At 36.6% G+C, this 13208-nt stretch overlaps 1 protein-coding gene across 1 annotated transcript in view; it reads left to right on the forward strand.

The window, feature by feature from the left end:
* Nucleotides 1–1790: 1790 nt before the first annotated feature.
* The window catches only part of LOC145979359 (thioredoxin, mitochondrial), a 58731-nt gene continuing 47313 nt past the window's right edge, over nt 1791–13208 (forward strand). Inside the window, exon 1 of the mRNA XM_083112230.1 lies at nt 1791–1957. The gene's annotated coding sequence lies outside the window, so the exon portion shown is untranslated. The remainder of the gene's footprint in view (nt 1958–13208) is intronic.

Consider the following 13208-nt stretch of genomic DNA (forward strand, 5'->3'; position numbering starts at 1 on the left):
ACAGCTAGGGGGATGCTTCTATTGTTAATGTTAGTGTTGATCACCAGACGAGGCATGTTCCGTCTCGTCTCATAAAAGGAGATGGGACAGTGAATGATTTCGAAATGAGATGGGACAGAAGAAAAAGTTCGTCTCTTATCGTGGCAGGTTGGGTGATACTTAGATTGTGCAGTTGGTGGTAGTGTGTGTGTGTGGGGGGGGGTGTACTCCTGCACCCCGACTTCGAATACTGCTTGTAGGTATTCATCTTCATTGTAGCGATTAGCAAAAAGTGGGAAGAAATGTGATGTTAGAGATGATACATAATAAATTAACCATGCGTTCTCATCGTTGCGGTTAAACAAAGTGAATGGAAAAGCGACGTAAAAGTAGGCTAAATACAAAAATTTGCAATATACATTAAGTGAAGAAAACTGTCATTTACTGCAGGAAATTTAAAAACTCACGTACCTTTTTATACCGTATCACCTCTTATATTGCAGAAATTGGCGTGTAAACCAGTGTGTTCTAAAAGTATTATCTTAAAATTTGCGAAGAAAATATTATGACGAAAATAATTGTAATTCCAGAAAAGGCATTCCTATAACATTAAGTTCTTGTCAGTCAGAACTAACCTATGTATTCGCAATGAACAAGGCTGTTCACGTGTTCAGCCACTGACTGTTACAAGGTTTGTTTTGTCACCCTAATGGGATAACCCTCTACCGAGTGGCTGAATTATAGTAAATACTACTATACTGCTAGGTCATAATTCATCTCCAAGAAATGGACCACAGATTTTTGCACTGGAAGTTGTAAGATACTTGTTTTACACAGTAACAAGTTCATTTTCTGTCGCTTCCGCGGCTCATGCTAAGTTGACGGGACGAGCAGAAGCCCCGCCTCCAAGCATTTCTAAGTGATGACGTCAGAGGACCTCCTGTCTGTGGAGAGAACGTTTTCAAATCTGTGACGTAGGAGGTGAATTTCAGCGGTGTTTGAAGGCGTGTTTCTCGAGAACCGAAACAAATATCGCCGAGATATTTTGCACATCTCATGTTTGTGTCATTATCTGTAAAATGAATGGATTTAAAACGTTTTTCATGTCAAAGTGGAAATGTCCATTGTATTAAAAAATAGACTGAGAACGGGCCATTTGTGTACTAGGCAACATTTGTCCAAAATTGGAATAACGAACATTAAGAAATGTGAATGTGGCTGGGAAAGTGCAGATGCACAACATATAATACTGGAATGCTCAAAATATAATAGAGAGAGAAATATCTTGTATAAAACTTTAAATAATCTAAAGGTTCAGTTTCCAACAAATTTGTTAAGTTTAGTTGTTAATCCAGATGTGAGAATTGGTTATAGTTTGTTATCATTTTTAAGGAAGTGTAACATACAATTGTAAAAGGCAAAGTGTTCTTAAAAAAAAAAGAGAACTAATATCTGTAAAATAGGGGGGATGGACTGATAATTTTATTGTAAAATAATTGTGTGTGTATTGTTATGGACAAAAAACGGCATAAAAGCTGTTAGGTTCCAAATAAAGGAATGAATGAATTCATTGATTAGTAAAACCTTCCAAACTTTTGGGATCAACCGACGAATCCGTTGAGACGTTTGGTGGTTACTGAAATTTTACCTCAGTTACAAATCGGCAATGGACAGTTTGACATTTTTTTTGAAGATAAAAAAAGATCGAATAAAGCGAAATATATTTATAAAATAGAAATAATCGATCATTTTAATCGATGATGCTTATAAATACTGGAAGAATCTGTGCTAAAATCAGCTGGTGTTCAAACGTAACGTAGTATAATCCATAATCTGTGGTTCAGTTCAAACTCTCTTGTTTATGTGTGAAGTTATTGTTACGTTTGTTTACCCAATGTAAATATTTTTTTTAAAAGTCTGTAACGTCACAGACTACTTGAGGCATAAACGGACAAGTGTCTAGTTTCTATGCGTTTATGTAAGTATATTCATATGTATTAAACTCTGGGAAACAAATACACATGCATCTTTATCATATTGTACGTCATGCTCTTTTTGTATACAGAAATTAGCAATTTCTTAATCAACATTTTCACAGAAGAAACTACGTACAGAAATGAGTTTCTGTAGCATTTTGAAAGTTCGTGGAGGTATTTTCTCACCGTAGAAGGTAAGACTGCAGAATATGGGCTGCTTAGGAGGAACGCGGTTCATAATTTTTTACGCGCAATAATATATTAGTAATCGTAAAAGGAACACCGGAAAATGGAAGTAGAAGGTACGTACTTTCAGGGAATATAAATTTTGTTTGTCTATTTAGAGGAAAAAAGCAGCCCATGTTCTGCAGTGAGACCTGGTTGGATTTCAATATACGTCTGGTAACACACACTGCGGAGTTTTAGCGATTACTTAAGGTTTTGTTCAATATATGTTTTCGTGGTTAGGTTAGGCAGGGTTCCCTTAGCATTAAAATAAAGTCCCTAAATGGGTAACACTATAGTATAGGGGTGACGGATTTCTTCAAATTTACAGGAGAAAGTACTTACGGAAATCATTTTCTGTAGCGTTGTGGAAGTTCGTGAATGTAGTTTTGGTCCATTTTAATGCGAATACAAGTTGTTTTCTGCGAAAATCTCTGTCCGATACGCTGTTTCTGCCGCCGCCATTTGCTTTCTGTGTAACACTTTACTATACCGGAGACGTATTTCTTCAAATTTACAGGAGAAAGTACTTACGCAAATCATTTTCTGTAGTGTTTGTGATGTTCGGGAATGTAGTTTTGATCCATTTTAATGCGAATGCATGTGGTTTTCTACGAAAATCTATTTCGAACGCGCTATTGCTGCTGCCGCCATTTGCTTTCTGCACGAGAGCACAATACGCGATATTGCTGCCGCTACAAGCTGATGTTGTCCGTATATGCTAAATTGAACGAGAGGAGTGCTAATGGAACCTAACCTAACCTTGTAGGCATACCTCGTCCCCGTGATGGTTCATGACGCTATCATGAATTTTTGGGCTAACATCAATGGTTTTGGAGGCTACCCGTGGATGGTTTGTGGGAAATAAGGAACAGCATACCTTGTCCCCGTGATGGTTCGTGAGGCTATCATGAATTTTTGGGCTAACATCAATGGTTTTGGGGGCTACCCGTGAATGGTTTGTGGGAAATAAGGAACAACAGTAAGTACTCGTTAATGTAAGAAATATACATTATTTTCGTTAGAAATTCATTATTTCACCTTAGGAAATGTTCCGCAATGCAGAATAGTATGTTAGCAATGTGGAAAAGTGTGAAATATATGATTTATATATGTTTCCCTTATACTATAATAGTACCATTCCTTGTGCTAGATGATGTAACCCCGTAGTCAGTGTTTCAAACTTATTTTTATTACTTACTTGTTTTATTTTTTTTAACTATGCTTGCCTAACCTAACTTAACCTAACCTTACGGAAAATTGTTTTTGGGGCTGACGTGACTGGTTTTTGGGGTTAATGTCAATGGTTTTTGGGGAGACACCTATCAATGATTTATTTCGCATTTTTTTTACATTGCTAACGTACTATTCTGCATTGCGGAACATTTCTTTAGGTGAAATGATGAATTTCTAACTAATATAATGTCTATTTCTTACGTTAACGAGTACTTACTGTTGTTCCTTATTTCCCATAAACCATCCACGGCTAGCCCCAAAAACCATTGATGTTAGCCCAAAATATCACGATAGCCCCACGAACCATCATGGGGATGAGGTATGCCTACTAGGTTAGGTTAGGCCTGTTAGGTTAGGTTCCATTAGCACTCCTTTCGTTCAATTTAGCATATACAGACAACTGCTACGTCCCTTGTCGGTATGTACTTACATGTTATTTACCACGGCTACAGATATCTTAATCTCAGGGGATAGGTTCTTTGTTTGAGAATTCCAAATAAGAAAGCGTTTTATAGCCAAGAGGATATAGTTAAATGCGGATCTATATTCTGAGAACTATAGAAAATACAGAGAAAAATATATAGCGACATTGAAATATATCGAAAATTTACATCGGTTACATTCTTCTTGAAAGGAAATCTTCTTCTTTCTCTTCGTAATTATGGAAAGGCTTCTTCTTCTCTCTCTCTCTTGATTATAGAATAGGCTTCTTCTTCTTTGATTACGGAAAAGGTTTCTTCTTCTTTTGTTCTTTTGATTATGGAAATAAGCTTCTCCTTCTTTAATTATGGAAAAGGCTTCTTCGTCTTTTCTTCTTTGATTATGGAAAAGGCTTCTTCTTCTTTTCTTCTTTGATTATGGAAAAAGCTTCTTCTTCTTTTCCTTTTGATTATCGAATAGGCTTCTTCTTCTTTTGATTATGGAAAAGACTTCTTTTATTATTTCTTCTATATATAAGAAATCTAGTTGCGTCGTCTCGCTTCCTTTTCTTTATGCCCTATGTATGTTTTCTTTCCCTTTCCCCGTGGGTCTTTCTCATTACTTCCCTGGCAATTCCCCAGCAACCAAGCTATACTTATATAAAGGAGTAGGATCGGCTAAACTGACACTAGCGCCACCTCTTATGTAACGACCAAAAGGGGATAACCAGGATCGCTAATAAAAAGCGCTGCCAATGGCCCAGTGCGACTAAAAAAGAAGCACAACCGTAAAGTGCTTCGGGGCGTCTAATTGACCACAGCGCCACCGGGGAACGGACAAATTCAAAAGCTGACGATGTTCTCATCGTCAGAGAATCAAAAAGAAAATGAGAGATGCATTTCTGAATTTCATTTACTCACTTAATAACTTTCCTTAACGTTCCATATGCGGCCATATTCTTAATTCTTTTAATTTACTATATATATCATTCTATTTACTTCTTTTATAGTATTTGAACTCTTCTTATCTATATTTCTCAATTTACTATAACATATAATCTCTCTTCTCCGCTCTAAGTTTTTTATAATTTCCTTCGCTCCTCTTTATATAGCGTGCTGCCATCTCTTGTCGATTCCGAGAAACCATTCCTCCTTGCAACATTCATTGTGTTGTGCGAAACTGGCACTTGACACAATATCCCCCTCCTTGAGGATAAAAATTTATATATTGGAAAAAATCTTTTGGAAATAGATAAATTTTTGCACTTTCTCTACTTCTCGTTTGACTTTTCTCATTGCTTCTCATTTCTACTGCTTACATTGCTTTTCACTTTCACTGTGAAATATCTCCTGGCATGCAGCATTTTTCCTCATCTCTCGATTTATTTCTTCTTTCTATTTTAGTTTCTAGATATCTTTTTACCGTTCCGGAAATATTCGTGACATCTTAAGTTATTTCTAGATACAAAATATAATTCTTCAATAGTTCATCTCCTGCAAGTCTGCTCGCCTGTTCTCTCCAAGATAGTCTTTACCTGACGATGTCCTGCCAAAATAGTAATTTTCGTTTCGCCCTTTTCTTCTTTCAGCAATCTCTCTACAGATTATCAGTTAGCTCAGATTTTTCCGTTTCAAGAACTCTCTCTCTTTTCTAAGTTGACCATCTAAGTGTTTCTATCAGCTACAATATTTCTTCACATCAGCCTTAATTTCATATCAGCATGTATCTAGATATATTTATTTTCTGGGATTACAACCCATTCTCGGAATACAACCGATTCTTCTTTAGCTTCTGGGATTACAACCCATTCTCGGAATACAACCGATTCTTCTTTAACTTCTGGGATTACAACCCATTTCTTTGACACTTTTCTAAATACACGATGACTTTTACTCGTCTAAGCTTGCAAAGAATTCATTTTGCTGATATTGTTCGATCTTCTATATTATCTTCTCCTTTTTCCTGAGAGTTTTCTTCATGATTAACTTCCTTCTGTACCTAACTGTTCTATCTTCTTTCTCTTATGTTTGTACAATTGAAAAGGTTTACATCCATTTTTCATATTACTTTCTTAGGCATCTTTCCTTTTACAGGTTTGATCTTTCACTATCAGTCTCTTTGTTCAATGGTGGTGGTGACATAAATTAGCAGTCATTATTCTTTCTTGAGATATAACTTGCAGAATAGAAATTTTCCTCCAACGATGACTATCATATCTATATATCTTCTTACAGGAACTAACATTAAAGAACTAAAATTTTCTTCCTTCAAATAGATCACTAATAATTCCACGAATTTTTCTTCTGGTGAACTGGAACTTTCTCAGACAACTTTCATTATTCTAGAAACGTGCGCTTGCCAGTCTGTAAATCATACCATCTCCTTCCTTTGCACTAGTCAGTCTTATTTGTTTCTTCCAATTCTTTCAAATACTCAATGCTTGTCACTATCTTGTTTTCTTTCTCTTCCCCTTTTTCTTCTCTTTCTTCTATTTTCTTTTCTATTCTTCTCAAGATCCTTCTTCATCCTCTTCCAACTTTCTTCCAGTAAAGAAATTACTTTCATTTCTCTCTTCTTACAATCTGGTTTCTGCCAAGTCTTCTTCTTATGTTCTACATCTTCATCAAATGCATGCTCTCCTTGTCTTTTCCATCTCGTCTTCTTCTTTCTCCTCTTTGGCGAAGTAGCATAAAAATCCATTTGATCTATGTCGACTCTTCTTAGCGTATTCTTAACTTTCTTCAGGTTCCTTTCTATTTTTAATTTCTTTCTCTTCATCTTCTTCCATGTCTTTACGTGAATATATCTAAATCTCATTTTACTTCTCTTTCTTCTTTGTTTACATCTTCTGCTCGGCTTATGCTTATTTTCTTCCTCCGTCAGAGACTCGTCACAGGAACTTTCTTCTTTCATCTTCATCTCGACATTGATCTCTTCATCATTACATTCACAACTAAAATTTTCATCCCTTTCTATTCCTCTTTCTTCTTCTTCTATTTTCTTATCTTCCTCTTCTTTGACCTCTTTAAGTTCCTGAGTGGTTTCTTCTCTTAACTTTATAGCTACTTCTTCTATCTTACCGTCATGCTCGTCATTGGAACTTTCTTCTTTTATCTTCATTTTGACATGGATTTCTTTATCGTTACATTGACAACTAAATTTTTCCTCACTTTCTATTCCTCTTTCATCTTCTTCTATTTTCATATCTTCCTCTTCTCTGTTTACTTCGCTTAACTTTATAACTTCTTCTTCTATCTTGCTGTCATGCTCGTCATTGGAGCTTTCCTTTTTCATCTTCCAACTTCTATCTTCTATAAGGACCTTCGCTTCTTCTATCTTGTCTTCGTTTTCTGTTATTCTGGAAACATCTACTTCTGTCTTGCTGTCATCTTTTTCTGTTTTAGAAACGGCTAATTCTATCTTGTCTTCATTTTCTTCTGTTCTTGAAACCGATACTTCTATCTTGTTTTCGTTTTCTTCTATTCTGGAAACATCTACTTTTGTCTTGTTGTCATTTTCTTCTGTTGTTGAAACAGCTACTTTTATCTCGTCTTCGTTTTCTTCTATTCTGGAAACGTCTACTACTTCTATCTTGCCGTCAAGCATCTCCATCATCCTTCTATATAACTTCCGGCACGTTTCCATCACAGTCATTTCTTCTATTTTCTCTTGTTTTTCCTTCACTGTATTTTCTCCGTTCTCGTCCTCGACTTTATTTTCTTTCTCCATCTTGGCTTTCTCTCTCTTTGCTTTCTTATTCACAAATCTGCTAGCCGCAACGTTGGTCACCACTAATGCTACACCCCTCTCATTCGTGGGTAAGTTAAAGCTCCACGTTATGGGCGCCACTAAGCTACGCCCCTCGTGGGTACGTACTTACATGTTATTTACCACGGCTACAGATATCTTAATCTCAGGGGATAGGTTCTTTGTTTGAGAATTCCAAATAAGAAAGCGTTTTATAGCCAAGAGGATATAGTTAAATGCGGATCTATATTCTGAGAACTATAGAAAATACAGAGAAAAATATATAGCGACATTGAAATATATCGAAAATTTACATCGGTTACATTCTTCTTGAAAGGAAATCTTCTTCTTTCTCTTCGTAATTATGGAAAGGCTTCTTCTTCTCTCTCTCTCTTGATTATAGAATAGGCTTCTTCTTCTTTGATTACGGAAAAGGTTTCTTCTTCTTTTGTTCTTTTGATTATGGAAATAAGCTTCTCCTTCTTTAATTATGGAAAAGGCTTCTTCGTCTTTTCTTCTTTGATTATGGAAAAGGCTTCTTCTTCTTTTCTTCTTTGATTATGGAAAAAGCTTCTTCTTCTTTTCCTTTTGATTATCGAATAGGCTTCTTCTTCTTTTGATTATGGAAAAGACTTCTTTTATTATTTCTTCTATATAAGAAATCTAGTTGCGTCGTCTCGCTTCCTTTTCTTTATGCCCTATATATGTTTTCTTTCCCTTTCCCCGTGGGTCTTTCTCATTACTTCCCTGGCAATTCCCCAGCAACCAAGCTATACTTATATAAAGGAGTAGGGTCGGCTAAACTGACACTAGCGCCACCTCCTATGTAACGACCAAAAGGGGATAACCAGGATCGCTAATAAAAAGCGCTGCCAATGGCCCAGTGCGACTAAAAAAGAAGCGCAACCGTAAAGTGCTTCGGGGCGTCTAATTGACCACAGCGCCACCGGGGAACGGACAAATTCAAAAGCTGAAGATGTTCTCCTCGTCAGAGAATCAAAAAGAAATTGAGAGATGCATTTCTGAATTTCATTTACTCACTTAATAACTTTCCTTAACGTTCCATATGCGGCCATATTCTTAATTCTTTTAATTTACTATATATATATAATTCTATTTACTTCTTTTATAGTATTTGAACTCTTCTTATCTATATTTCTCAATTTACTATAACATATAATCTCTCTTCTCCGCTCTAAGTTTTTTATAATTTCCTTCGCTCCTCTTTATATAGTGTGCTGCTATCTCTTGTCGATTCCGAGAAACCATTCCTCCTTGCAACATTCATTATGTCGTGCGAAACTGGCACGTGACACAACATCGGCTTGTAGCAGCAGCAATAGCACGTCGGAAATAGATTTTCGTAGAACACCACATCCATTCGCATTAAAATGGATGAAAACTACATTCCTGAACATCAACAACGCTACAGAAAATGATTTGCGTAAGTACTTTCTCCTGTAAATTTGAAGAAATCCGTCTCTGGTATAGTAAAGTGTTACCGTTTTTGGTGCTAACGTCAATGGTTTGTGAGGTATTAGCATAATTTCAAATCTGGGCATGAAAGTAGGTATTTTCCGGTGAACGAGGTTGCAACACTCGCACAACATGTGAAGAACCAGTACACTGTCACCATAATGTGTGTTACAGAATCGAAATAACAAGTAACAGTAAGTACTCGTAAATGTAAGAAATAGACATTATCTTAGAAATGCATTATTTCACCTTAGGAAATGTTCCGCATTCCAAAATAGTATGTTAGCAATGTAAAAAAGTGCGAAATATATGATTTATAGGTGTCACCCCCCATACTATAGTAGTACCCCTAAATGCATTCTACTAAGGTTCTGATTTACTTCTACCTTCATTTCCACGCTTCTACAATATTTACTGTCGCTTGTCGACTGAGAATATCTTGTCCATGAGAAGTGCGTAAGGTAATTTTCAAGTTTTTTTTTTCAACATCAATACCTTTTTTTCGAGTCCAAACAGTGCTCATTACTTTAAGGAAGGTTGACATTTCGTCTGACAATGATTTCCAAAATTTTATGATAATTAGTCTTTGTGCTAGGAGAAATCATCAAACAATTTTAACTGTTACCCTGGGCTCCGTCCGGAAATCCTCCACCCACGATTTCTACTACATTTCAAATCTTTTCGTCCAAAATGAAGTTTCTTCTAAGAATGGGTGGGTCTATCCTGAAATTCTCCACCCTCAATTTCAGTAGTGAAATTTTGGTAAAATTTTCGGTACCAGTTTCATAGATCGGAGACACATTAAAATCGGATATTTTGTATTTCGCATGGTTCATACTTACCAATTGTGTATTGCGGAACATAGTTCAAGGTGACAGTATGCTTTTTACACGAAAACAAACACATTTTTTCACATAGAGAGTAATTATTCAGTAAATGTCTGTTATATCGGAGACACATTTCTATTGGATATTTTCAGTTTCAAATGGTTCGTACTTACCAATTGTGTATTGCGGAACATAGTTGAAGGTGCCATTATGTTTTTTACATGAAAATAACTTCGATTTTTCACATTACGAGTAATTCTTTTGGATCCTTTCTTCCGTTGCGGAGCATACAATATGGCACGCACAGCTGTGGATCATCGCACGTCGTGCTTGTGTTTTGTCGATTTGGAATGGGTATGCAGTGTTTCAACCTTCTTAACCGAAAAATACCTACTTTCATGTTCATTATGTCATCACAACCATTGACAGATAGCCCCAAAAACCATTCACAATAGCCCCAAAAATCATTCACGATAACCCCACGAACCATTCACGATAGCCCCACAAACCATTCACGATAGCCCCACGGACCATTTCCGGCAAGGTTAGGTTAGGTAAGCATAGTTAAAAAAAAATCTTGTAAAAAAAGGCACATTCGGAAACACTGGCGAGACCGTGTGACTTTCGACACTCTCGCCATCTGCACTTACATAATGGAAACAATGACATTATATTGTTGCTTTGCACAAAATGCTAGTTTATTATATCAAAAGTGCTTATTTCTTGTTGTGCAGCATTCTACGGTGAGAAAATACCTCCACGAACTTTCAAAATGCTACAGAAACTCATTTCCGTAAGTAGTTTCTTCTGTAAAAATGAAGAAATGTGTCTCCGATGTATGAAACTGTTACCAAATTTTCAAAGCCGGGAAACGTCTATAACTCGTTTATTCTGTAATTGTTGACATTCGTACTTACCTATTCTGCATTGTGAACGAAGGGATTTAGCTTTTTGTAACGAAAATAATTTCCATTTTCGAGATATCGAGTAATTAATCTTCCTTGTTTTTCCCCTTCCGTAGGTATATTTCGGTGAAAATGAGTACTAATGGAACCTAACCAAACCTCGTAGGCATACCTCGTCCCCGTCATGGTTCGTGTCTCTAACGTCAATGGTTTTTGTGGGTAACGTCAATGGTTTGTGGAGCTACCCATGGATGGTTGGCGTTAGCCCCAAAAACCATTTACGTTAGCCCCAAAAATTCACGATAGCCCAATGAACCATCAAGGGGACGAGGTATGCCTACGAGGTTAGGTTAGGTTCCATTAGCACTCTCATACAAACATGAATTAACGGTGAAATAACTTGACCGATGAGAGAGAACACTTGTCTGACCTATCACTCAATTACGTAAGTACTTCCTCCTGCAAATTTGAAGAAATCCATTTCTCGGCTTTGAAAATTTTACCATAACAGTCGCCTAACCCAAAAACCCAAAAAAATGCCCACCGATTCTGGGCTCTGCCCCTTAGGTAATTGACCTACTTCAACCCCACCTTTTTCTATAGGGTCCCTTTAAAAATTTCCTTCCGCACTAGTTTAAAACACCCTTTCTTAGAAGAAACTTCATTTTTGACGAAAATATTTGAAATGTGGTAGAAATCGAGGGTGGAGGATTTCCGGTCGGAGCCAAAAGGGTGTTTTAGACATATACATGCTACGAAACGTACATTTTTGTAATATTAAAATTCCATACCTACATAACGTCATTACGGTTTTTCAGGGCTTCCATCATGGATTCATGTCACTGGCGCACATTTTCTTTTTCTTCTTTTGAGTGACTTGTGGATTGTGAATGTTTAATTCCCTTATGTTTGAGTGAATTGTCGAAAAATAGTGTTGCGCAGGTTCTAACATGTCTTTAAAGGGACTTATAGATAAAGGTGGGGGAGCGGTAGGTCAATTACCCCAGGGGCAGAGCCTGGAATCGGTATGCAATTTTTTTGGTTTAAGCCTGAAAAAGCAACTGTTGTATATCCATTGGTACGGGTGCAGGTGGCTGCTACAAAACATAGCCGCAATGTAGACTTCCACCTTGCAACTTTAAACGGCTGTACACTCATAAATATTTGTTTCCGTGCTCCAGAATTTTGTTTTTAACAATTTGCAACACACAATCTTCCTAAAAAAAAAAAATTGACTACCGAAATCGAGGATGGAAGATTTGAGGATGGACACTAAGGCTGTTAGCATTACAATAATTTTCCTAAATGCTTTCTGCATCTCATCATGTTGCTGCTAGTCTCAAGCTTGACACTCCTTCCAACCTTGTGTCGGCAGTTGTCTGTAGAAAGCCTTGTTGATGGGAAGTGTGGATATTTTGGTAAGGTACCTTTTACATCTTCTTTTCGCCGATAAATAGAATTGTTTGGAACTCCAATCAGTGCTATTTACTTTCTCAGTCATTTCCACAATTGTTGCTTTACCCTACGGCAGGCACGTTCGGGGACTTTGCTACCCCACAACCATATTTTTTTGTGGTGTCAAGACATGAATGGTGCCACCCTATCACACCATATCGCATTACAACACCAGGGGTCCAGGGTTCGAATTCTGGCCTGGGGATAGATGTTTGTGAGGTTTCATTCATCAATTTCACCATATCATCACTCATCCCCATCTTTGCAAATTAGCCAAAAGTTGCCGAAAAGCAAAGTAAAATGAAGCAAATCAAAAACAAATAAAAGTAACCTAATGCTTTTGAGTCCTTTTGACAATTTTTTAAATGGTAGTTTGCGAATTAGTTTAATTATAATGATGCTATTTACTGTTTATCTATCTTGTTATCTGCCATGGGGGCCGGCTTATTTTAAGTTACAAGCACATAGTATACATCCAGAATGTTTTATTTTCACTAGAAGAAAAGTTACTCAAATTATTATAGTTTCATTATCACACTCAACAAACATACAAGATATAAAATAAAGCTTGAAATGTACTGAAAACAACGTTTCTTACTACAGCTTCCTATCATTTCTCTTAGCTGAATTATCATACTTATCTCAACTGTCTACTAAGGCCAAAAATGCCTGAAGTCATGAAACAAATATTGGCCACCATTTTTAAACGAATTGGAGTTTTAGAAAAATAATGCATGCTTTGAACTACCCTTGCATAGGGTAAATGCAAATGATCAAGCAACCAGTGCTGGACCATTTGTTATGGACTGACCCATATGAATTCTGGATAAAATCTCTGGTCTTAATACAATTTTTGTGAGCTAAAAGTGGATAAACATCATAGTAATCATCTTCCATGTATGCAACATTTATAACAATATAATGTGAACTCATATTGGTAATAATCTGTGTGCCAGTGGAAA

The sequence above is a fragment of the Lepisma saccharinum genome, chromosome 1 (genome assembly GCF_977018435.1).
Source record: "Lepisma saccharinum chromosome 1, izLepSacc3.1, whole genome shotgun sequence".
NCBI classification, from domain to species: Eukaryota; Metazoa; Arthropoda; class Insecta; order Zygentoma; family Lepismatidae; genus Lepisma; species Lepisma saccharinum.